Below are 22,770 nucleotides of genomic sequence, written 5' to 3'. Positions count from 1 at the left end.
GAGTGTGTAAATCGAATGAGTATGTAGATCGGAGGAAGGTATAGAATGGATTAACATGTTAAGCGGATGAGCGTGTAGAGTGGTTGGGTATGTAGATCGGACGAGCGCGTATGGCGGATGAGGGCATAAATACAGAGAAGCGAATGTAGAACTGATGATTGTACAGAACGTATGAGTATGTAGAGTGGAGGAGCGTGTAGAGTGGAGGAGCATGTAGAGTGGAGGAGCGTGTAATGTGGAGGAGCGTGTAGAGTGGAGGAGCATGTAGAGTAGAGGAGCGTGCAGTGTGGAGGAGCGTGCAGTGTGGAGGAGCGGAGGAGCGTGTAGAGTGGAGGAGCGTGCAGAGTGGAGGAGTGTGTAGAGTGGGTGAGCATGTAGAGTGGATGAGTATGTAGAGTGGATGAGCGTGTAGAGTGGATGAGTATGTAGAGTGGATGAGTATGTAGAGTGGATGAGAGTGAAGAGCGGATGAGGGTATAGAGTGAATGAGGGTATAGAGCGGATGAGTGTAGTGATCGGATGAGTGCAGAGAGCAAATTAATTTATAGAACAGGATTACTGCGTATTAACGAATGACTCTAAGGGGCTGATGAGTGCATATTAATGTTGAATGCGGGGAAAGCATGAGTGCATAGAGGGGATGAGTGTGCGGAGCGGATGAGTGTGCGGTGTGGATGAGTGCGGGGAGCGGATGAGTTGAATGCATGGAAAGCACAAGTGCACTGAGCGGATGAGCATGGGGAGCGGATGAGTACGGGGAGCGGATGAGTACCGTGAGCGGATGATTACGAGGAGCTGATGAGTACCGTGAGAGGGTGAGTACGAGGAACTGTTGAGCGCGGGGAGCAGATGAGTGATGCGAGCAAATGAGTGCGGGAGCGGATTAGTTGAATGCGTGGAAAGCACAAGTGGATAGAGCAGATGAGTACATAGAGCGGATGAGTGCATAGAGCGGATGAGTGCGGGGAGCGGTTGAGTGCGGGGAGCGGATGAGTGTGGGGAACAGATGAGTGTGGGGAGCTGGTGAGTGCGAGGAGCTGGTGAGTGCGGGGAGCTGGTGAGTACAGTGAGCTGGTGAGTGCGGGGAGCGGGTGAATGCGGGGAGCGGGTGACTGGGTAGGGTGGGTGAATGCGGAATACAGGGGCAGACATAGTGCATGCGTGGGGGCAGACAGGAGTGCATGCAGGGGCAGTCAGGAGCGCGCGGAATGCATGAGTGTGCCAAGCAGACCAGAGTATGTAGCGCTGACGGGGACGCATTGAATGAATAAAAGTCCATAGAACAGACTGGAGAGCATAGAACCGCGCGACGTACATAGTATGGTCTGGATTTCAGGGAACGTTTGAAAGAGCATGTAACCCATCATATCACACCCCACGCTTACTCTCTTCTTTACACCACCACTCAACTAGAACACAGATATACTATGACACCATTCGGTATAACTGTTCTCATACCAACACCTCCCGCTCAAGTAAACACTGCTGGTTACACACCCCCAGCCAGGCGTTCTCCTCAGGCCTAACGCAGCCACAGTCGGTCTGGATAAATCCTGCCAGAACAAACGCATACCCCTGATCTCAACCACCACACCTACCGCTAAGAAGCAGCTATTCCACGAATACCGCACCAGCTGCACACATACCCAGTGCACACATGCGCTGTAGACTCTCCCTACTCTCTCTACTGACCTGAACTTCGGTTCCCAAGGGCGTTCAACCTACCAGCGCCTTCAGACCATACCAATGGTATATAAGTGCAAAATAACATAACATAACATAACATAGAACATAAAGAATTACACTAAAGCACACTTTAAACAGATGAAAAACATGTTGGAATTACACAGACAAAGTAAGCACCCTAAGCAGCAGCAGGTAAGATAGCTCAGATGGTTGAGCGCTAGCAGCTGTGATCTGCAGGTTCAAATCTCAGCTGAGCCAACTCAGAATTTCATCCTTCTGAGCTCCATGAATGAGTAGCAATTTTAGGTGGGTGATCATTGTATCTAAATATTTTCTATGAACAGCGCTTTGGTTAAAGACTACATCAATAATGCGTTATTATCAAAATCATTCTTTGGATGTCATTGTAAGTGGTACTGTGGAAAAAGGTCATGCCAAGAAGGTCACCTCATAGCCTGCAGGAATCTACCGTGGCGCCAGCTTCCAATGAACAAGCAATTTCTATTTTGAAAAGATGAATGAGATCGAACACACTGAAACTGTCAAAGCCAAAGTATCCTGTTTCATGCAAACAGTGCTCCTGCACCTTACATCATCTACCGACTCGTTTTGCAAATGTGTTTTACAATCCCATTGAAAAACGCCTTGGAAATCAGGCCCTAAGTGTGAAGGGTAATAAGCCAGGGGTCGCAAGTGCAATGCCAGGGGATCCAATGTGAATACTATAGGTAGCAGCTACTACTTTTGGCTAGCCCCAAATGACACCCATGGCACGTACCTCCACCCACTGCAGAGCGTGCCAATAAAAGAAAGGGGTCTATTCATAGTCACAGTGATGTAAGAGGGTATGCCAGGGGGATCAAAGGTGTATTCGGTCCTAATGATGTCGATGGGTATCAGTAGGGGTCTCCAATTATTTTTGCATTGTTTATTTTCAGTTGCCATCTCTCACCAATCTGCAGCTCCTTGGGGAAGTAGGGTTCTTTTTAGGGTTTTTGCGGGCCACAGATTTTGGACATTTTAAAGTGTTATATGCTTTCCATTTGGTAGGGTGTCATTCCCTTTACATATTGGGGGTCCCTTGGGATTGAGTCAATAACTGTTTACCGGAGCAATGTGGGATGGTTCATGGTACAGCTGCAGTATGCCAACAACTTGTTAGTTCGCAATATGTGTAAACAGTTTGGTTTTTGTAAAAAGCTCGGTGTTTACCCTAATGTTCAATGCATTTTCTGTTAGGTGGGTCCATTGTTATGTAAGGGGGATGGGGTGATATGCATAAGTGTCCAAAACAATGTGTACCGGGACAAAGTAATGGGCCAGAGAGGAAATTGACTTAATTATGAATCTTCCTTTGGCCTACTGTGAGAAATGTAATCCTGCATGTGTATGCCTGTTCATGCTTCTTCCAAAGGGAAAGGGAAAAATGAAGTATGTGAAGTCTTTCAGCGTGTCTCTTTATTATGGATTACCAGGAGTGTTTGTTGGGTGTAATTGTGCTTTTTTTGCACTCTCTAACCATTGATTGTATTTACAGCAAAGTTAGGTTAAGTGATGAAACATTTTCGTGCTACTTGAGATTAATACTACTGGGTATTTCAGGGAGATTGAAGAAGAGGAACAAGTATGAGCAGTTATGGATATTGAGGGCAGTGACATGTGAAAAAGGAGAAATATTAATGGATTGGCATTTGAGACACAAGCCTAGAGTGGATGCTGGAAAAGACTTCTTTATAATGAGGGTGACATCAAAGCCCTCAACGCTATAAAGAATGACTGTGGCGATGAATGGATGAGAGGGACTGATAGGCTGCTGAAGATGTGTAATGAGGGGCCCGCTCAATAATCTCCCCCATTGACCCTGTAAGTTCCTTATTCTTTTCCTCAAGATACAACAAGAAAAAGGTGACATTTATGGTAGGAAAAAATTAGATAGGGACCTAGAATTCTGACAGATTAAACAGGGTAAAGAGGCCCTGTGGTGTAAAGGCACTGAAATAGTTTTAATAAAAGGTGGAGGTGTAACACGGACAACCAACATGCCACAAACATTTTTTTTACATTGCAAAGTTAACTAAACTCATACGAGGATCGGACATAGGCCCTCATTACAAGTTCGACAGTCCAGAATCCTGTTTTACTGTGAAGGCGGTGACACTGTTTCCGCGACCGCAAGCATGCAGAAGTGAGGTGTGATTACGGTTTGTCGTTTGCGTGCACCAGACCATTGCGGAAACGGTGTAACTGCCGTCACGCAAACACCCACGGAGACGGATGTACCGGGTACAGTGGTAGTGGTACATCTGTTTCTGCCACGTCCGTACCGGAAACGGAAATACCTGTGCCAGAAAAACTGTGATCGCGAAAACTGGAAAGAGAGCGGTAGCCATTACTTAAACCTCAATCCACTGCAATCCTCAGTGACCACAGGGCCTGCAGCTCCTGTGACTGCTGACAAACAACTACTGAGATGTCATCAAGGATTCCAGCCACCCACCAGCGCAAACCCTGCTTCAGCGAGGTGGAACTGACAGTGCTTGTGGAGCATATTTTGGACAATGCAGCACTACTCCTCAGTGCAGATCAAAGGCACAGTACACAGCAAAGCGTAAGGATATCTGGTCAGCCGCTGAACAGAAGTGTACAGCAGTTGGTGTCACAGTGCGCACGGTGAAGGAGTGCCACAAGCGCTGGGACAATCTGCGGCTGCTTTTCCGTAACCTGATGGCTGCACACAGGCAGCACAACACTGGCACAGGAGGGGGACCACCTTCCCAACTGAAGCGCCAGACCTGGGAGGCGAGCTGAAGCAGCATCATACACCTAGAGGGGATTGAGGGAGTTGGTCAATCAGAGGTCGGAGCTGGCACACCTGGCGAGTCCGGTAAGTACACAGTGTGCAAAGCCATGAGTGCGAATGATCGAAGACTCCGCCCCAGCCAGGGCCAAGAGGCACACAACACATCCACCATTGAACCCCCAGCCAGTGCCTAGAGGCACACAACACATCCACCATTGACCCCCCCACACACAACACCCCTACGTGACTACACCACCAGGACAGGCAGACGGGGTGCAACTGTGTGCAAGCCGTGATCTACAAACCTGAGTGCATCACCCATCAATGTGTGTACATGCAAGTGGACCACGTATGAGGAGTGCATTGCATGTGACTGCCCCATTCACATCCTGTCAAATGACTAACAACATTCCCTACATTCCCCCACAGGCACATCAACTGACAGTGACCCAGCACAACAGCCAACGGTCTCACAAGGTAATCCCAGGACGCCACTGCCAGCACCTCCGGCACACAAGCATCTGCCACAGTGACAGTGCCTGACGACAATGACACACCATCCCCACTGCGCCTGAAATCCAGCATGTACCAATGCAAAATACACCTGCAGCCACTTCCATTCCACCCACCAGTGTCCGTCGACCAACCAGCAACAACTGACACAGCCAGCGTCAAAAGCGTGCCTGGAGAACAGGGCGCTGACGCACCTGAGAATGCAGATGACGGGGGCAACACCACACCAGAACAGGTGGCCATATTCAGCCCCATGGGACTTTACAGTCCATTGCGCTCCCCCACACCTTCCATCAAAGAACTCTGCACGCGCCTACAGCGCATTGAGGAGAACCAGGCAAGTCTGATGCAGCTTGTCGAGCAAAAGCTCCAGGAGCCAAGGCTGCAACGGGAGGAGGCCCGTCTACAATGGGAGAGCACTGCCACTTCTGTGCGTTGCCTCTCACGTGCGATCGGGCGGTTTGCCACGACAAACATGGTGATATCACAGCGGGTCAGGGAGGGCAACAATATCATGTCCAACATTGCTGAGACAATGTTGGTTGCCCAGGAGGCTTTCCTGGGCTGTGTGCCACCAACAAACCCTGTTTTGCCCTCCGCCAGCAGCACACCCTCGAGTTTAGTGATTGGCAGTGCTCGTTGGAGGTCATCACGGCTGGCAGGAGGCTCTGGAAAGGACAACCATGGGCATAAGTGTGGCCAGAAAATAGGCTGTGTATTGCAGAAGTGTTGTACCACTAGTTTTGATGGGGTCCAGGTTGGTGGGTGGGTACATTGGGGAGGTGGAGGTGGTCCTTAGTGGGGTTGGTCAGTATGGGCCTGGTTGGTGGGTGGGTAAATTGGGAAAGTGGTGGGAGCATGTGTGTTCTTCATTGCAATCCAATACCTGTTTCCCCTGTTAATTCTAAAATACACTGGTGTGAAAATACAAATTATGAGTGGACAATCTCATTTCGTGTGTATACAAACCATTTACTGTAGTGCTACCACATGAAGTGCAGAATGTGCATAGGAAGTGTATCAGAAGAAATTGAGTATGAGTGCTGCATGTGCATGTTGTCCATCAATGGCAGCCCGGTCTGGTAGTGCACCCATCCCATCACCATCATCATCCTCCTCATAGGCTGCCTCGATGTCTGGAGGCAGTGGAATGTTGCTGCATACGCACAGATTGTGCAGAATAGCACATGCAAGTACTATTTTCCCTGTCTTCACCGGGCTGTACTGCAATGCGCCACTTGATTTGCACAGGCAGCGGGACCTGGCCTTCAGCAATCCAAAGGTCCGCTCTATCACACAACGTGTGCGTATGTGTGCCCGGTTGTAGGCCTCCTCATGCCTGTTCCATGGTCGTCGTATGGGTGTCATCAGCCATGGTGTGAGTACATAACCGGCATCATGTTACTGTTTGTGGTATTACTGTCTGAATCAGATGCAGTCCACTAAAGGCCCGTTCTGGTAATCCGATGTATGAATCCTCTATTGAGCATGCTTAGATTTGTGGAGTGATGTTAGGCAAGGACATGTTCCAAATGTACATGTGTTCAGATGTGGTGGGTGACTCCGGCTCGTGATGTGATGGCCAGATCTGCATCAGGCAGACACAGATCACTGCAAAGATGTGACCACTGCACACAGCACAAGGTGTGCCCATCGTGAGCATGGGAGTAGCAAATGTACTTTGGGCAGAGGAGGGACTCACATCCTCAGGTTGATATTGCATGTAGTTCCACCCCATGGCTAGGGTGTACATGGACATAGGCAGGGCATGTTTTTGCGTGACATGGCGTGGGGCAATTTTCAAGTTGCTGCGGTGAGCTGTGTGGATTCTGGGCCTTGACTACCCCCCCCCCCCAATACACAGGGGTCATGCATTGGCAGTTGTGCTCGCCCAAATGCCTGGGACACTGTGGGCCTTGACCACCCCCCCCCCCAATACACAGGGGTCATGCATTGGCAGTTGTACTCACCCAACAGCCATGTGCTTTGTCCCGTATAACGTTCCATGTAGCATGGCAATGTTGAATTCCACAAGACCATAGAGTCATGGGTGGACCCGGGAAACTTACACAGCAATACGTGATCACTTGTTGGGCATCGCAGACCATCTGGGCGTTCAGTGAGGGGAATTGCTTCTGATTGCGGTACACCGACTCAATTGCATTTCCACGTGTGTGCAATCTAATGCGCCTATGCAAATGGGCATGCCGGCAATGGCATGGAAGGCCACTTTGTTGCCAATGACCTGGGTAGGGGTCCGGGGTAGGGAAATGTACTCTGATGCATGGCGCAGCAGCACTTCCAGTACCTTGACCAGTATCCTGGAAAAACAGGGTTGTGACAGCCCGTGCAGCTCTCCATCGGTGTGCTGATAGGTTCGGTGGCGAGGAAATGCAGTACAGAGACTACCTTCAGCAGGGGGGGGAATTGCAGTCTGGATGCCGATGCGGCTGCTGATGTCCTCTTCAATGAGGGTAACGATAAATATGATTGAGGCCCTGTCAAGCCGGTATAATGTGACGGATTTGACTTGGGATCAGGTTCCAGGGTGAGGCCCTGATGCAGGGTATTGCTGGCTGCCTGTGGGGTGGTACCTGCTGCACCTTGATGCTTTGGATGGCCACCAGGTTCCTGATTTGCCTCCTTCACCTACGCCTCCTCCTCCTCCTCCTCTGCCTCAGTGCTGCCTCAATCTGCAATGCTGCTTGCAGGTTCCCTATCCCAAATGCTGCTAGGGCGGCTGACAGCATGCTTGTGTTGCAAGGTGGCTTGGGTGTGGGTGTGGCCACTTTGTAGGCTCCCAGTGGCCTATGATGTGCAGCTGGCCTCATTGCGCACACCTGGAGCCTTTTTCAGCTCACCTGCCACTTTTTAACGCCATGTCTGCTGTGCCGGCGGTACCGGCACGGTGTTCACAATGTTTACGCCATGATCATGGTAGTGTTTCCATGTCAGTGCTACTCATAATGTGCCCGGTTTTGCGCATTGCCGGTGATTGGGGGTGCGCCGGCGAGTCGTTCCGCTGTTTACGTACACGGAGTTACCGGGTGCGTTGACACCGCGGGTGTCGCTTTGCGGTGATGGTGTTTCTGGCATCGCGGGTCAGAATGAGTCGGTCCGGTGAACGGTGCCAGTACGGGTTTACCAGCACTGTTAAATCCAGACCGGCTAACTTGTAATGATGGCCATAGTCTTCACCAAAACAGAGTTGATTGTGGGTGAAAGATAGCCCATGGTTTGTATGAAATGAAACTGTGTTGTTGATTTCATAGGTGACATGTTTGAAGTATACAAAACAGGTAGTGTGTGTTTCTTAAGTAAGTATTAACTATCTGGGGAAGTTCTGAGCACCTGCAATCTTAGAGAAGGGGACAGGTTGGTGAATAGGTGAGTGGGAGCTGTTGCTGATGTGCTGGGGCAGTGACAATTGTAGGGCAGCAGTTGAAGGAATGTTATGGTATGATCTGACTCAGGACCAAATATCAACAGCCTTGGACTGGCAGTTAGGGCAATCCCTGGAGTGCAGGCCCAACATGCTGGGGTGGACCTGTTTGCTTGGCCAAAGTGGCCCAGTTCTTTGCCCATAGTTGGGAATTTTCATGAGTTACTTCACTATGCAGCTAGTAATTTGGACCAGTGTTCAAATGTTCTTAAAAATGCAGAATTTGTAACACATTTTGAAAAAAAAACTCCCTCTTGGGAACAGATGAAATAATGAATTGCCAGTTGTGAGTGTGAGTCATTTATTAATTGGTGCCGTAGCCAACTTTATGCTCCAGTCTGACCCTGGCCTTAGGTCAAGTAAGAATGGAAGGAGATGGACCCATTTGAGGTGTCCCACAGGAGCTCTCTCTCTCGCTCTCTCTTTCTCTCTCTCTCTCTCTCTCTCTCTCTCTCTCTCTCTCTCTCTCTCTCTTTCTCGCTCTCTTATTCTCTCACTCTCTCACACAAACCCTCTCTCTCTCTCTCTCTCTCTCTGTCTCTGGCTCTCTCTCTCCATGTGTATGTTAAAAATACCTATTATTCCTGATTCCATGAATGGCATTGATTTAATCCGGAAGCTGAACAAGAAGAGGGTGACAAACTCAAAACAGATACATAATGATCCCTGGTGACGCATACGGCCTGGAAAGAACTCTGATGACCACACTCCATCTATGGGCCTCATTACACGGTAGGTGGTGAGCCATGGTGCTATTAGCGCCATGGCTCATGCCGGTAAAATACCGGCACCGCCTTGGCGGAAAGGGGATTTACCGCCCCATTCCAAGGTTGGAGGGGCGGTAAATCCCCTTTCCGCCATTGCCCTTCCCCATTCCCATTTCTGCCCCATAGGGCTCTATGGAAATGGGGAAGGCGCTAATTACGCCACCGCAATTTTGTGGTGCCGTAATTAGCTCCGAGGTCCCTTAGCGGGTTGAATTTTAACGCCTGCAAGAAGCAGGCGTTAAATCCTCCAACCCGCAAAGGGACCTCGTAGTACGGCGGTAAGGGTTAACGGTCACCATTGCCATTAACGGTGACCGTTAACCCTTACCACTGTCCGTGTAATGAGGCCCATATCTTATTGAAGGGTGTACTGACAGAAAGGTAAGGTTTGTCCTCATAAAATGTGAGTCCGGTATTGACAAGTGAATTGTCCTTAAATGTTAAATTGTGATTGCCCTGGATGTTTAAATGTCTTTAAGGGTAAAAGGGTGCCCAACATGATGTGAAGGCAAGTCCCATTTTTACGCATACTCCAGAGTGAATACAACCCTCTAGGGAAATAAGCCACGAGATAGCTTTGCAAGTATAACAAGGTTTAATATTACAGAATACAAATATCAGCAAAGGACTCTGCTGCATGAGAACTTTCTGGTTCCACAAGACATGACAATGCATTATAAGGGCCCAACATATCACTGATAACATCACGTATAGGATCTAAGTTTGCACTTTTCATTGGGCGGCAGTACACATAATTCTGCTTTATATGGGATGCCAGGCAAAAATTGGTTGGTTCTTCCACCGTCGGTTAAGCTCCACGTGGGCCAGCTGGGCTCATCTTGGAGTCTGGTGAAGGTCGGGTCACTCATACAAATACAGTGTTTCTTCTAAACTAACACGCTAAACCTGCTTACTATATCACTGTGGCATGCACCTGGGTGACGCGGGAGTGGTGCCAGTGGGAAGGGAGCACCCACACATTCTGGGTTTCGTTGATACCGCTCCTCTGCAACCCAAGGTTCCCACCCTGGGTTTGATCTATAATTTATCCCTCCCTGTACCTTGTGTTACAAAGGATGTGTTTTATGCTGGTGGTGAAACAGTTGTGCATGCTTAGATATTTTATGGTCACTTGATTTGTGCTTGGACAGGGGGTTCACTCACTTTTCATGGAATGTCAGGGTGTGGGTTTGAGTCACTGGTGTGGGGCTGGCTGGGTGGGGGTTAGAAGCCTGCTTGCAGCTTAGTGGAGATGGATGGGCACTGCGCGGAGCCTGGTGTTGTCTAACGCTCTTGCAGGGCACATTCCTCTAAAGGATACTGAATGTTTGCAACAGTGAAGGGACATGGTGGAAGTGGACTTCTGCGAGAATTGGTGAGGTGGAATCATTCTGCCTTAATGATGTTGGGCCTAGTAAAATCTTTCCATGGAGCTCGACTGGTGCAGCGCGGTCATGCAAACCTGTATTTTCGCCATAACTACAAAATGGCGTTTCTTTCTATGTGTTTCCTAATCCCATGCATCTGCTGTTCGTGCTATATTACTTTTGCACCGAGTTTCATAGTGCGGTTCTCTCCCCCTTATACACTACACTGCCTCATAGGGGATTGGTGGTGGCCTCACCTGAAAGCGCTTAGGGTGGTGGGATATACTAATTTCCATCCCAACATTTGTTCGCAGTGTGCCATAGGAATTTCATTTGAAATGGTCTGAATCATTTTGTTAAAAAGGCCCCAACCAGTCAAGAGATTTTTTTTGGGACCCACTAAGTATTATAAAATAATACAATCAGAGACCCATTATCATAAGATAACTGGGCTCCGACAAATAGAAAAGAACCGATCTAGAGAAACTACCTGCTAACTAGCTGAGAAAAATCACCCTTCAAAAAAAACTGTATGTCTTTGCATGGGGATCCACACTTGTGTGTGTTGAATGATGAAAGCAAAAGGGAGTCTCGCAGCTCTAGAGTAATAGGGCTAAAGGATGAATGGAGTGGTCAACACTACACGACTATTGTGTCTGAAGCGGTTCTGTCCCTGAGGGTTTTGAGGGAATGTGATCTCTCTGCACTTGGACATGGAATCCCAGTGTTGTGTCCTTCGGAGATTTCAAGGCCTTTTCAATTCTAATGTAGTATCCAACAGCAGTTCATTCAGTTGATGGAGTGCCTATAAAGAAAGTATACCACTAGTCATACGATCTGTGCTTCATGCAAATGAGTTATTTTTCAATAGCCATATTGCAAATATGTTCCGAATGCACTGTTTAATAAAAAAAGTAAACAAAAATACTAACACAACAAAACACACATACACTCACTACAGCAGAACTGGCGATGCTTTGTGTGATGAAATTACTTAACAGGAATGGTTTGTTTCCAATGCCTCTTTATACATAACTCTGGTATTAGTTTGGGGCACAACAGAAACGTTCATTCCACAGCCTGTTCCTATTTATGCGGATATGGGAAAGTGGGAAAAGAAATAAAGCATCAGGTTGGCAATGTGTCCAAGTTACTGCCATTGGACATAAAAGAGAACATGTATCCTTTAATTGAAATACATAGCCCATCAAAGTACATACACTATCACAGACACAATCATTACATTGATCAATCAGCCACCTTAAATTATTTTATAATACGCTAAAAACTTGTCATACAAACAACTCAAAAACACTGAATGCAAACCTTAACATCATTGTGGCCTCCCCCAGGACAACCTAGACCTATGATCTATTGCTTCCCACAAGTATCTCGCAAATGCACAAGTTTGTGGCTACAAGTCTAATGCTAGCGTAGGATAATAATATACTACTTTACAAAGAGAAAGCCTTTCATATGGTTGAGTGGGACTTTTTATTGTAATTTCTCTAATGGCATGGTCTGGGCTCACATTTCATATCCCTTGTTAAATTATTTTATTCCAATCCTAAAACATCAGTTTTTATAAATCAACATTTTCCCCCATATTTTGCATTAAATAGAGGTACTCATCAGGGGTGCCCCTTATCACCTATTCTTTTCATTGTCTATGTTGAGCCCCTGTTAGAGATTATTAGAAGGTGCCCCCCCAACCCCCGCAGTACAACAGGCCGAAACATGAAGGTTTGCCTGATAAAAAAAACAATCCTCAAAATGATTCAACTATTCTCTGATGTCTCAGGATAAAAGCTTAATACAGCCAAATCAGAAATGTTACCCCTGAATTAACTGTGTCCCAAGCATGAATTACATTTATGAGGCCTTGAATGGTACCAAAATAATATTAAATATTTGGGCACTGCAATGTGCTCCTCTGTTGAAAAATCAATGTGGATACTTCATTGAAAAGTGTTAAAGACTTAATTGCTGTCTGGTCTTCACAATATTTAACATGGTGGGGCAGACCAGAAACCGTTTAAATTATGTCATGTCTGTTATTTTATTTTAATTGAAGATGCTTACTCAATCCTAGTCCATCTTCCTTTTTAAAGATATCAATACTATTTTATGGAATTTCCTACGGGTAACAAAAACTGCAAAAAAGAATCTCACTGGCTAAATTATCCATCTCTCAAGAGCATTGGGCAGTCAGATTTTCTAATTTCAGATGTTATCATGGGGTATTTATTCTCAAAAAGGCTAATTTTTGATTTTCCAATGACACTTCTGTTGATATCCCTGTTTGGCTAATGGATATTTCCCATTTGTGAAAAGCACAATGAGCAAAAAGCAATGGCTGCAAACTCTCTGATCGACCCACCCATGTCCAACTTGGGTCCTTCCACTCCTCTATCTCTTTCTCTACCTGTGGTGTTCCCCAGGGGTCTAACCTCTCTCCCTGGCTGTACAACCAATACCTGGACTTCTTGCCCACCCCATTGCCGTGCTTTGCCCCAACTTTCAGTGCTATTCAGATGGCACTCAACTCATTTTCAGGCTCCCTTCCGCCACCTCTTCTCCTTCTATCATCTCTGACTGTCTGCCATCCAGGAGTGGTGTGCCACCAATGATCTTTGCCTTAATGCTAGTAAGACAGCGAACCTCCTCATAGGGACACCTGCTATCTTCTTTCCTGTTACTCTTTGGCTGGCCTCTCTTGGCCCTCTTCCTGCTCCCACCTGTGAGGCTAAAATCCTTGGGGTAATCTTCGACTCCACACTTTCCTTCTCTCGTCACATCTCTGACGTCTTTGAGAAGTCACACTACCAGCTGCACCTCCTCAGAGGTATTCTAGGACCTCAATACCTTCAACTCTCTTTTCCTTCTCAAGCTCTTGGCTCATCTGCCTCCAACTCCCTCAGAGTCCGTCGCTTCTCCAAGCAGCGAGTTGGTGGTAGATCTCTTTCTTCTGCTGGGGCCTCCATTTGTAACAGCGTCCTGCCTCTGTGAAACTTGAGGAGAACCATCTCCGGTTCCGGAAGCACCTCAAGACCTTCCTATTTGCTTCTGCTTTCTGTCCCCTGCTGATCTCCTGGCTGAATCTGAAACTGCACCGGTTACCTGGTTACCATCTGATCTCGGGGCCAGGACCCCTCCCCACCAGCTGCACACCGGCACTGCCCCCCTGGCAACCCTGGCACTCAGGGACTGTTTCTGCATCCCTACAGCCCCAACTTGCACTTGACTCCTGATGTCTGAACGTTTATTTATTGTCTTTATTTATTTTACTGTTATCCTTTGTACTGCACTTCCCCCTCCCCTTTCCCCCTGCACTTTTCCCCTTCCCCCGTTCCCTCCACTTGCGCGATCTCAATGTCTCCTGGCCTAGTAGGATCGTTGTCTCTGTCTTCCCTCTGTTTCCCCTCCCATGCCTCATAGTGCATTGAAACACTTATCTATAGGCCCATCATAAATGCCATATCATATCATATCAAAGTGGGAAAAAAAACACAGAACAGGTTATCATGCTGTGTTCTTTCTGGAGAGAGCTGCCTGCTATCTCTTTTTGAAAAATGTTTGCCAGGAATTTGGGGTTGGTCACTCTGAGTTACCTGGGGGAACCCAGACGTAGACTCCCTGCTCACCGTGCTCAGAGAGGCACAGCGCCACCTCACTGATGAGGCCCAACAAGGCTGAAACACGTGTATGGGGTTGCTGATGGTACTCTTGTTCAGAAGAGAATTTCCATAGCATTTAGGTGCTGGAATGCGCATGTGGGCAGGACAAAGACTGATATGCAAATGTTTATTTCCCATCTGTGAAAAGTACAGTGAGCAAAAGGCGATGGTTGCAAACTCTCAAAGTGGGAAAAAACCACAGAACAGGTTATCATGCCGTGTTGTTTCAGGAGAAGGGCTCCTGCTACCTTTTTTGAAAACTGTTTGGCTAGTGGTTGAAAGGGAAATGGTTCGGCATATAGCGGTTAGCGATCTTGTGTTTATTTTCAATAAATCTTAGTTTGAACACTCTAAATCGATCCGATTAGCAACAACAATACTCAAAGAATTTCTGTTTTCGCATATTGATAACCAGGTCAACTCCCTTTCACCTTATCTTCAGAATAACAAAATTATTGTGAGAGGTAGATCCCTTCTTTCGAAATCTTAGCTAAGAAAGGGCATCATATATGTTTATCAGGTCTTTGCAGGCTCCAATCACCTCTCTTTCAATGTTTTCAAGACAAGATTCACCATTTCTCACTCTGAACTTCACCAATATTTTAAACTTATAGATGTATGAATTGAAAACCTGATGTTAGTGGAAAAAAATGTATCACTCCCTGAGCAGTCAACATTTTTATATCTTGACTATATATCAGTATACAAAGCTCCAAATTTCTATCGGCTAACTACAGGAAACAGATTACAAGAAATGATAAGAAATTACATGGCTATGTGAAGTGTAATAGGAGCATGATAGCAGTATAGAACTTCAATGTGTTGAATGGTTTGTAATTTGGAAGAAAATTAGGTTAGTGTCTACATCAGCTAATGTAACTCAAACATTATATTTATTTACTCGCATGGCCTTCATTACTCCGTCATGATTATTTGAGAGAAAACTAGCAACTGATGAGAACTGCTGGTTCATTTAGACATGTTTTGTATTCTGGACATCAGTTTGGACCCCCTCGCCTTTTCCAATATTCTATTATGAAGTGTGTCTTTTAATTCAATTTGTATTGATCACTAATGCATTCTATATGATTTATTTATTGGAATTGTAATCTGTTTCATCACATCCAATTGGAAAAACATTTTTTAAAAATCACAATATCTGGCTGGTGGAACATAATGTTTGCAAAGTCCATAGAATGTAAAAATGTATTTGCCTTGTAATCCAACTGCTTTTTCTAAACGTGAATCAAGACGCCATTTGTTTATTTATTGCTTAACAAATAACTAGGATGTTGCTCTTACACCACTTTCCTTGCCTGTTTTGTGCAATACCTTTGTGGGTAATTTCGTTTAACCTAACATGATGAATTAATATCCATATGCCACTTAGTTGTATTTTATGTTCCACAGTATGTATTGACTTTATCCTGTATGTGTGTTTTCGATTATCCTTGCTTGTTTTTATGTGCGTGTATGTGTTTCTATAGGCATGCATTTTAAAAAAGACATTTGTCTATATATATATATATATCTTCTTTATTCTCTTATTGATAAGTGCCTGAAATGGCGTGGTCCTCAATTTATGAAATTAATCCAAATGTGATGCTTCCAGAGCTCCTTAGCATAGAAGGTACCAATTTTAATTGTATACACATCAATTGTATGTTTAAGTGTACAGCCGCAGTGATGTGAACCGAAGTTTCGAAATGCAGCTAAACACTGATTCACAGTGCTGTCGACCTGTGTCTTGTGGTCATTCCAAGACAGCCTTTCTTCCATGAACACCCTGTTAGGACTGATTTTCTATACTATGGCCTGGTGGACAGAGGCATAGAAGGCCAACCTAGTTTAGTGACAGGGACAACTCTTTGAGCTGTAGCCAAGCCAGTTCAAGGTAGGTGGACGAGTGGTCTATACTGAGTTTCAAGAGGTGGTGAGCTTGTAAGGGGTCCCCAAAGAGTACACACAGTGCAAAGTCAGGGATTACACTTAGTCAATCAGTTATACAAATATGTATGTATGGCCATATAACACTGAGAAAAATGACTACTAACAGGTAATCGTATAACACAACACTCATAATAGATACATATATACATATATACAATCACTGGAGTAGGGAAAATACATATGAAACCCCTGAAAAGGATGGTACAGATTAGTATAAGCACTACAGGTCCACAGAGATACAATACTAGCTTTAGAAATCCATCCCTAAGATGAATGGGGCCTTGTGCCCAAAAGTTCACCAAAGTTCCATTCAGTTTGTGAGGCTGAATAAAATGAACGTAGAGTCTCTGGGGACCAATGAACAGTTCCAAGTGGTAGGGGACAAGTTGTTCTAACTAATAAGCAATGGCAAAGCCAAACAATATAAAAGGTTCTAAATGTTATCAAAACGTTTAAGAGGGAGTTAGGGGTTGAGGTAAGTATTGCTACAACTCAACCCCATACTCTGATTCTTTGTAGGAGTTGGCAGTTCTTCTAAAGAGGGTCAGAGGTTGCTTTTCTCGCCATCAGCTTCAGTGCTTGATCCCATGGGTTGCCGATTAGAGCATTTCTCCGGTCTGCGACAAATATTGGTGAAAGGAATTCAAGTTGGGAAATGCAGAAGTACTCAATGCAGGGCAGGACTGGACGGAGGTAAGCAGTTTTGATGATGGTCACTGATGGATGGTGACGCGGGAGGGCTCACCTGCTGTGGTCAGACTTTCCCTTCTATCTCGGGTCCCCTTAATGCTAGTACCACAGAATTTCACAGAGGTGAGTCTTAGAGCACACGCTCAGGATCCCCCAAGTTCAAGGCCTCAACCTGGAACAGCGATGTCTAGAGCACGGTAGCACAATCTCTGAGCTGGTCAGCCACTGGGTGGTCTAGTGGTACTTCTGAAGGCTCACCTTCCTAGGACTCCGACATGACATCAAGATTGGATGTTCCCTCCACTCCAAGGGTCACAGCTCCTTCACAGGACTGCTGGAAATGTTCAACAAGACAGGACTCTACCAGGACAGCAGCAGAAGTTGATTTCCAGCCCTTATTCCAAAGGGTCTCTGGTCTCCTCGCAGGTATCGCAGCTGGACAGGATTCTTGGCTCCTTTGGTTTCTTCCAGGATCTCTCTAGAGTGGGTGGAGGGGTCCTCTTCTTATCCAAAAAGCAAGGTAAGAGCTGAAACGCCCAAAAGCCAATCAAAGATCTGGCCCAGACACACACCAGCAGTGGTCCAATCAGGGCCACTGGTAGCACAACTCGTGAATACCACTCAGACACAGTGAACCCAGTTTGTGGATTGGGAACAGACAGTGCCAACCCACTTCCTGGCAGCAAACACCCATGGCCTTGCAGTAACCTGCCAAAAGTTGCTACTTTCCCGGGCACTGGAAGTCCATATAAAAATTTTCCAGGCCTCACACGCCAGGAAGACGGTTCAAAGACAGGATGGCGAAGGAACCAACGAAAACCCATGTAGCTTGGCCATGTTTGGACACTAGCCAAAGTTGGTAGCCAAACACGGTAAATGCATTAAGGCTAAAGTGAATTACACCAAAACATAGGAAAATATAACTGCTGCCACCAGCCTGTCCCTTAGGCACACCTAGAGTATCCCAAAATCCTCTACGGCAAAACAAATAGTGTACCCCATTGTACTGCATTGTAAGATACATTGTACAATGATAAAAGTTACCAAAAGTGATAACAAGTTACCAAAAGTAATAAGAAAGTAACAAGACTAAGGGAAACAATGTTTCCCAGTACTGACAGCCTGAAGGACATGTCAGTTTCTCCATGACAAAATGAGTAAAAGCCAGTGTAGTGAAGGATAAGGATTCACTGCATTGTAAAATGAGCAGGTTAGAATCAAAAATAAAAACAAGTTTGGGGGTCCATAGAAATTAAAGGAAAGGTACTATAACGAGAAATCATTCCTTACACACCACAAGTGTAGGTGTATAGCAACTTTAGGGATTGCTATGAGCATTTTCTTCCATTTGTCCTCTGTAATGATCCAAGGATGTTTTGCCAGTTGGCGGAGCCTTTGTCAAAAACTGTGATTGAGTTGGTTCAATGCAGCGCTGATAGTTAAACTACTTGGAGGCCTTTTGGTTCGAAATGAATGATGCAAAGAAATCACTTGCTTACCAGGTTTACCATTTTTCTATTTCTTCAGAAGTTTGTTTGAGCATCTTGCGTTGCATCCTCTTCCCTCGCAATGTCTATTTTATCCCATGATCCGAATAGAATGCACAAAACCCACTTGATTGTTGTTTGGGTTGACCAAGCTAGTTGCAACTGTGTGCACAATTATGTCCATCTTATAAATAATAAAATGTAATTTGCATTAGTCCCTAAGTTGTGCAGATTTAAAATGCTCTCTCTAGAAAATCAAGTTTGGTGTATTCCTTCTGAATAGAAGGTCGGTAAGTCTAAATATTGCTATATTATTGTATCCTATGATTATGACAGAAAGGTCTCTGTCAATGCAACTGTTCCGTCCAAGGATTCAATTTTCACTGAGTGAGGACATTCTTGAAGCCTTTATCCAAGAATGTTGGTTTGCTGGTTTATAAATATTATTTGTCAAGTGCAAACAGTGCCATACAAAATTCCTTTCAACTGAGGCATCACATAAAAAATGGCATACGTCAAAGTGATAAGCTTCATACAGACAGCAGTACATGAATGAATGAACATACAATCTTACAACATACAAAAACACTAGCACATTCAAGCTTCAAATACAAATTCCAGAGCAGAAAGTAATGAAATCATTAGAATTTGAAAATAATGCTTTTGTTCCTTCTTAAAGAGTCAGGAAGGACATTTCTCTCAGAGTCTGGGCAGATAATTCCACAAACCTATCCTGGCAACCTGTAGAGTTTTTCCATAGAGTTTTTCCATCCAGGCATAGCTTGTTATTCCACTTAGCCTTTCCTTGGAGCCATATCTGGTCCCGGGGCTCTACAAGGTATGAGAAATACTAACAAGCTGGTCGAAAACAAGGACAAAGAGCTGAGAACCATTGTCCATACTTGTCCTGTCATGAATCTGGAGGCTCACAGGTGATGAACTGAGCGTCTCCTGATAGATGTTCTCATGAAATAGTATGTGCATGTGCTCATCCTTATGCCAATAGAGTTGGTCTGGTATGTTGGATCTTTGGTAGGTTGAAGCCCCTCTTCCCACAGGGTTCCACTGCCCCACTAATGAATACCTTTTCACTTGCAGGTTGCAAAGTACGTGTTGGAGTAAATCCTTTATTTTCACTTAAGAATTCTTATTTATGAATATCTATGTGCTGGTAATTTACTTAGTGTTCAGAAGAACAACTGCAATATATATTACCGTTTCTTGAGGGATTCGGTCATTATCTCAACAGAACTTTAAATAATTGCATTTTAAGGGTATGTGTTCTAGAAAAAGGAAATGTTAACAATAACACATTTTACAGGATGAGGTCAAGGGGGAAAAGGTGTAGGTGGACATTGGGAAAAAACATGGAGTGAGGTGGGGGCATGAAGGGGAAGGTCAGAAAGAGGTTAAATATCAAAATTGGGACCCATCCGTTGGACAAGTGCTGGTCGTGAAAGTGGGGAGTCAGGTCTCCCACATAGATTTTCATGATGCAGCTAATTTAGTTTCAAGAATGCTTGCAATAGTATGAAATTATCAGGGTGATTTGGGGAACAGAATTGGACACATTAGCTCAATTTGCAGCCTGTGTAGCAGCAGCAACATCGCAAGAACTCTTCTGGTAATGCCACTGAAGAGCCAACCCATCACTGCACACATTCCAGCCAATACATGATGTTGTTTGTGCTTCTCCAGACACAGTTTATCACAAGTGTACATGGATTCCAAGTACATTTTGTCTCGTGGTTCCTCAGCTGGAACAATGAATTGCATGCAGTGGTTATCAATCGACACCAATGGGGCATCACCTGGGGGTACACTTTTTCCATCAAGTACAGTATATATAGTTGTCCTCATAAATTAAGCCTTGTAATTGTAAAGTAAACGGCTTCCCTATAAGAATTAGAAAGCATTTTACACTGTTTCGTGTGTTAAATAGAATGTTGTAGCAAAACAAAAAGATCCTTTGAGAGGGGAAGTGACTTATTGAAAGAAATCTTTCCTGGAAATTGTATTGTTGTTTACCTGCCTTTTTCTGAAGATAGAATGTTCGGAGCGCAGAGTGTAGTCAATAGCATAAGTTATGGAATTAATACTTCCACTTAAAAGCAGGTGGCCTTCTTTGCCAGGGATTTCAAAACCCAGAAGCAACCTTAGTGGTAAAACAGGTGGTAACGTTATTATCACTTGTGTTCACCACTACTGACAAACTTGCAATGAGGTCACATCGGGGCATGTTGATTTTGTGGTCCGGCCTGCGGTTTTCAAATACGAAAATTTCTCAAAAGATCTACCTGATTTCAACTGCAACACAGATCATGAATGCAGATTTGTATCTACTGTGGTTTCAGGGTGTCAGTCGTAAACAAGCCAAATTGGCATGGAAATCAGGAGTATGTTGAGAAATGAGTGAAACTGCATTCAAACATGTGCCAAATGCCAGAAAAAGTAAACTAAACAAAGTTAGCAAACAGAGTAATTAGCGGGCATTAAATTAAACTTTCACGAACATGATCATATCCCGTTTTCATTATTTGGTCCTCCCAGGTTAATGGTGCACACTTATTTCATCCACACACCTTGGATGGCTCTTTGCAATTCTCATCCTGCATCTCTGAGATCTTATAGAAGAAGCTCTCTTAGAACTGGAGTGAAAAGAAGCGGATATGTTGCTGACACAAGATGTGTAAAATAATGCATAATAACCTGGGATTTTTGCTGGACACAGGGTTCTGTAGCATGTATAGTAATATGAAGAATTGCCATTTGGCACGGATGGAGAAGCCCTGGCTTTTCTGATTTTTATTAATAAGATAATGATGCAGGTAATTCTGTCTAAGAAAGAAGGGCCTATTAACCAGACCCCATGCCAAAAGCATAGTGTACATCTGTACCCTTCTGAATCAGTTTTAACTCTTAAACAATGAGCAGTTTTTGTAGCAAGGGACTCTTGACTATAATTTTCCATAGTTGACATGTTAGAAAGATTACTTTTTCAGTGCTAAGCTTTGTGGTTAGTTGCACTAAAGTATCCTAAAGCACTCTAAAATGTATACTCAATACAGATCCCACCGCTGTACACCAGTGTTAGGCAGAAACCTGTGCAGTTCCCTTGGGGACCACTGCAAAAGATTTAGGAGTACAGATGTTGGCAGTAAACCCACTTGGTAGCAGTCTGTACCTCCCAGATTTACCTGGTAGCTGTGGCTGAGCAGTCAGACTTCCCTCAAGAAGAATTAGGCAGTATGTAAAGTATACACAATAGGCACTCAGACACAATAGCACAAGCAAACACTGATCAGAGCTTTGTTATCACGGTATATAATTATTCATTAAAAACACATTTATTGAAACACTCCAGCACTATTATTGTAAATCACTCTAAACACAGTTACTATCATTATATATACATCCCTTATTCCTTACCAGACAAGTCTTATTTAACACCACTTATTTCCAGACAGAGGTGAGTGCTTAACTATAGATGGCAATCCAATAAGTTAACGAAAAAGGGAGGGAAAAAGGCAGAATGTAGGAAAATACACCACACTAATACTTAGGAACTCTTAAGCAAGGCAGGAAAGTCAAAAGTTACTTGTGAGCCAAAGTCCATAGGACGGGCTCACTCTTGGAGAGAGCAGGGCACAAATGTACCCAAGATCACACAATGACAACAGGCTTAAAAAGACTTGCAGGGAGTTCAGAAAGGTTTTCGTTAGGCACAGAAAAGTTTAGCCAGGGTGTCCCAGGCTAACCCAGAGTCGAAAGCCGGGGGCTAAATCTACCCCGTACAGTCGGTTGCAAGGGAAGCCAGGAGGAACACAGTACCTTATGTGGAAAGGATCCTCCAGCAGGGACAGTTGTTCCTTGCAGTGGGTGCAAGTCACGGCTTCTTCCAGAGGAAGAGAAGATCTCGACGTGGAGGAAAGATGAAGGTCTTTGCACTACCAAGGAAGAAACCAGCCGTGGAGTTTTCCGGTTAAAGGTACTACCCTTTGATTCGCGGTAGTGGTAAACCGTGGTATCCCGGTTGCCGGGGTGCTTGGCACAGGCAAGGCGGCCACGAGATGCTCCAGGAAGCGAAAAAGGAAGCAGACTGGTTATCCCCACCAGTCTAAGGAAGAAGACTCTCTGGGCTGGAGATCTCCTCTGTCGTTGGGAAAAGTGGTGAGACGGTTCAGCAGGGCTCCACCGGTGATGTCGTCGTAGCAGGTCGGCTCAGCTTCTCCCTCGTCAGATTCTTAGGTCCTGTGGCGACTTCTAAAGTTCCAGTCCCCAAAGCCCTGCTTTTATGCAGAAAACCCCCATTCACTCAGCCTAGCTGTCACTCAAACATGCTAAGTGGTGAGCCGGCCGGCTCACCACTTGGGCCAATCAGGACAGAGTGT

The sequence above is a fragment of the Ambystoma mexicanum genome, chromosome 8 (genome assembly GCF_040938575.1).
Source record: "Ambystoma mexicanum isolate Mex_15411 chromosome 8, UKY_AmexF1_1, whole genome shotgun sequence".
Lineage (NCBI taxonomy): Eukaryota > Metazoa > Chordata > Amphibia > Caudata > Ambystomatidae > Ambystoma > Ambystoma mexicanum.
Note: the sequence above shows the minus strand (reverse complement) of the source record.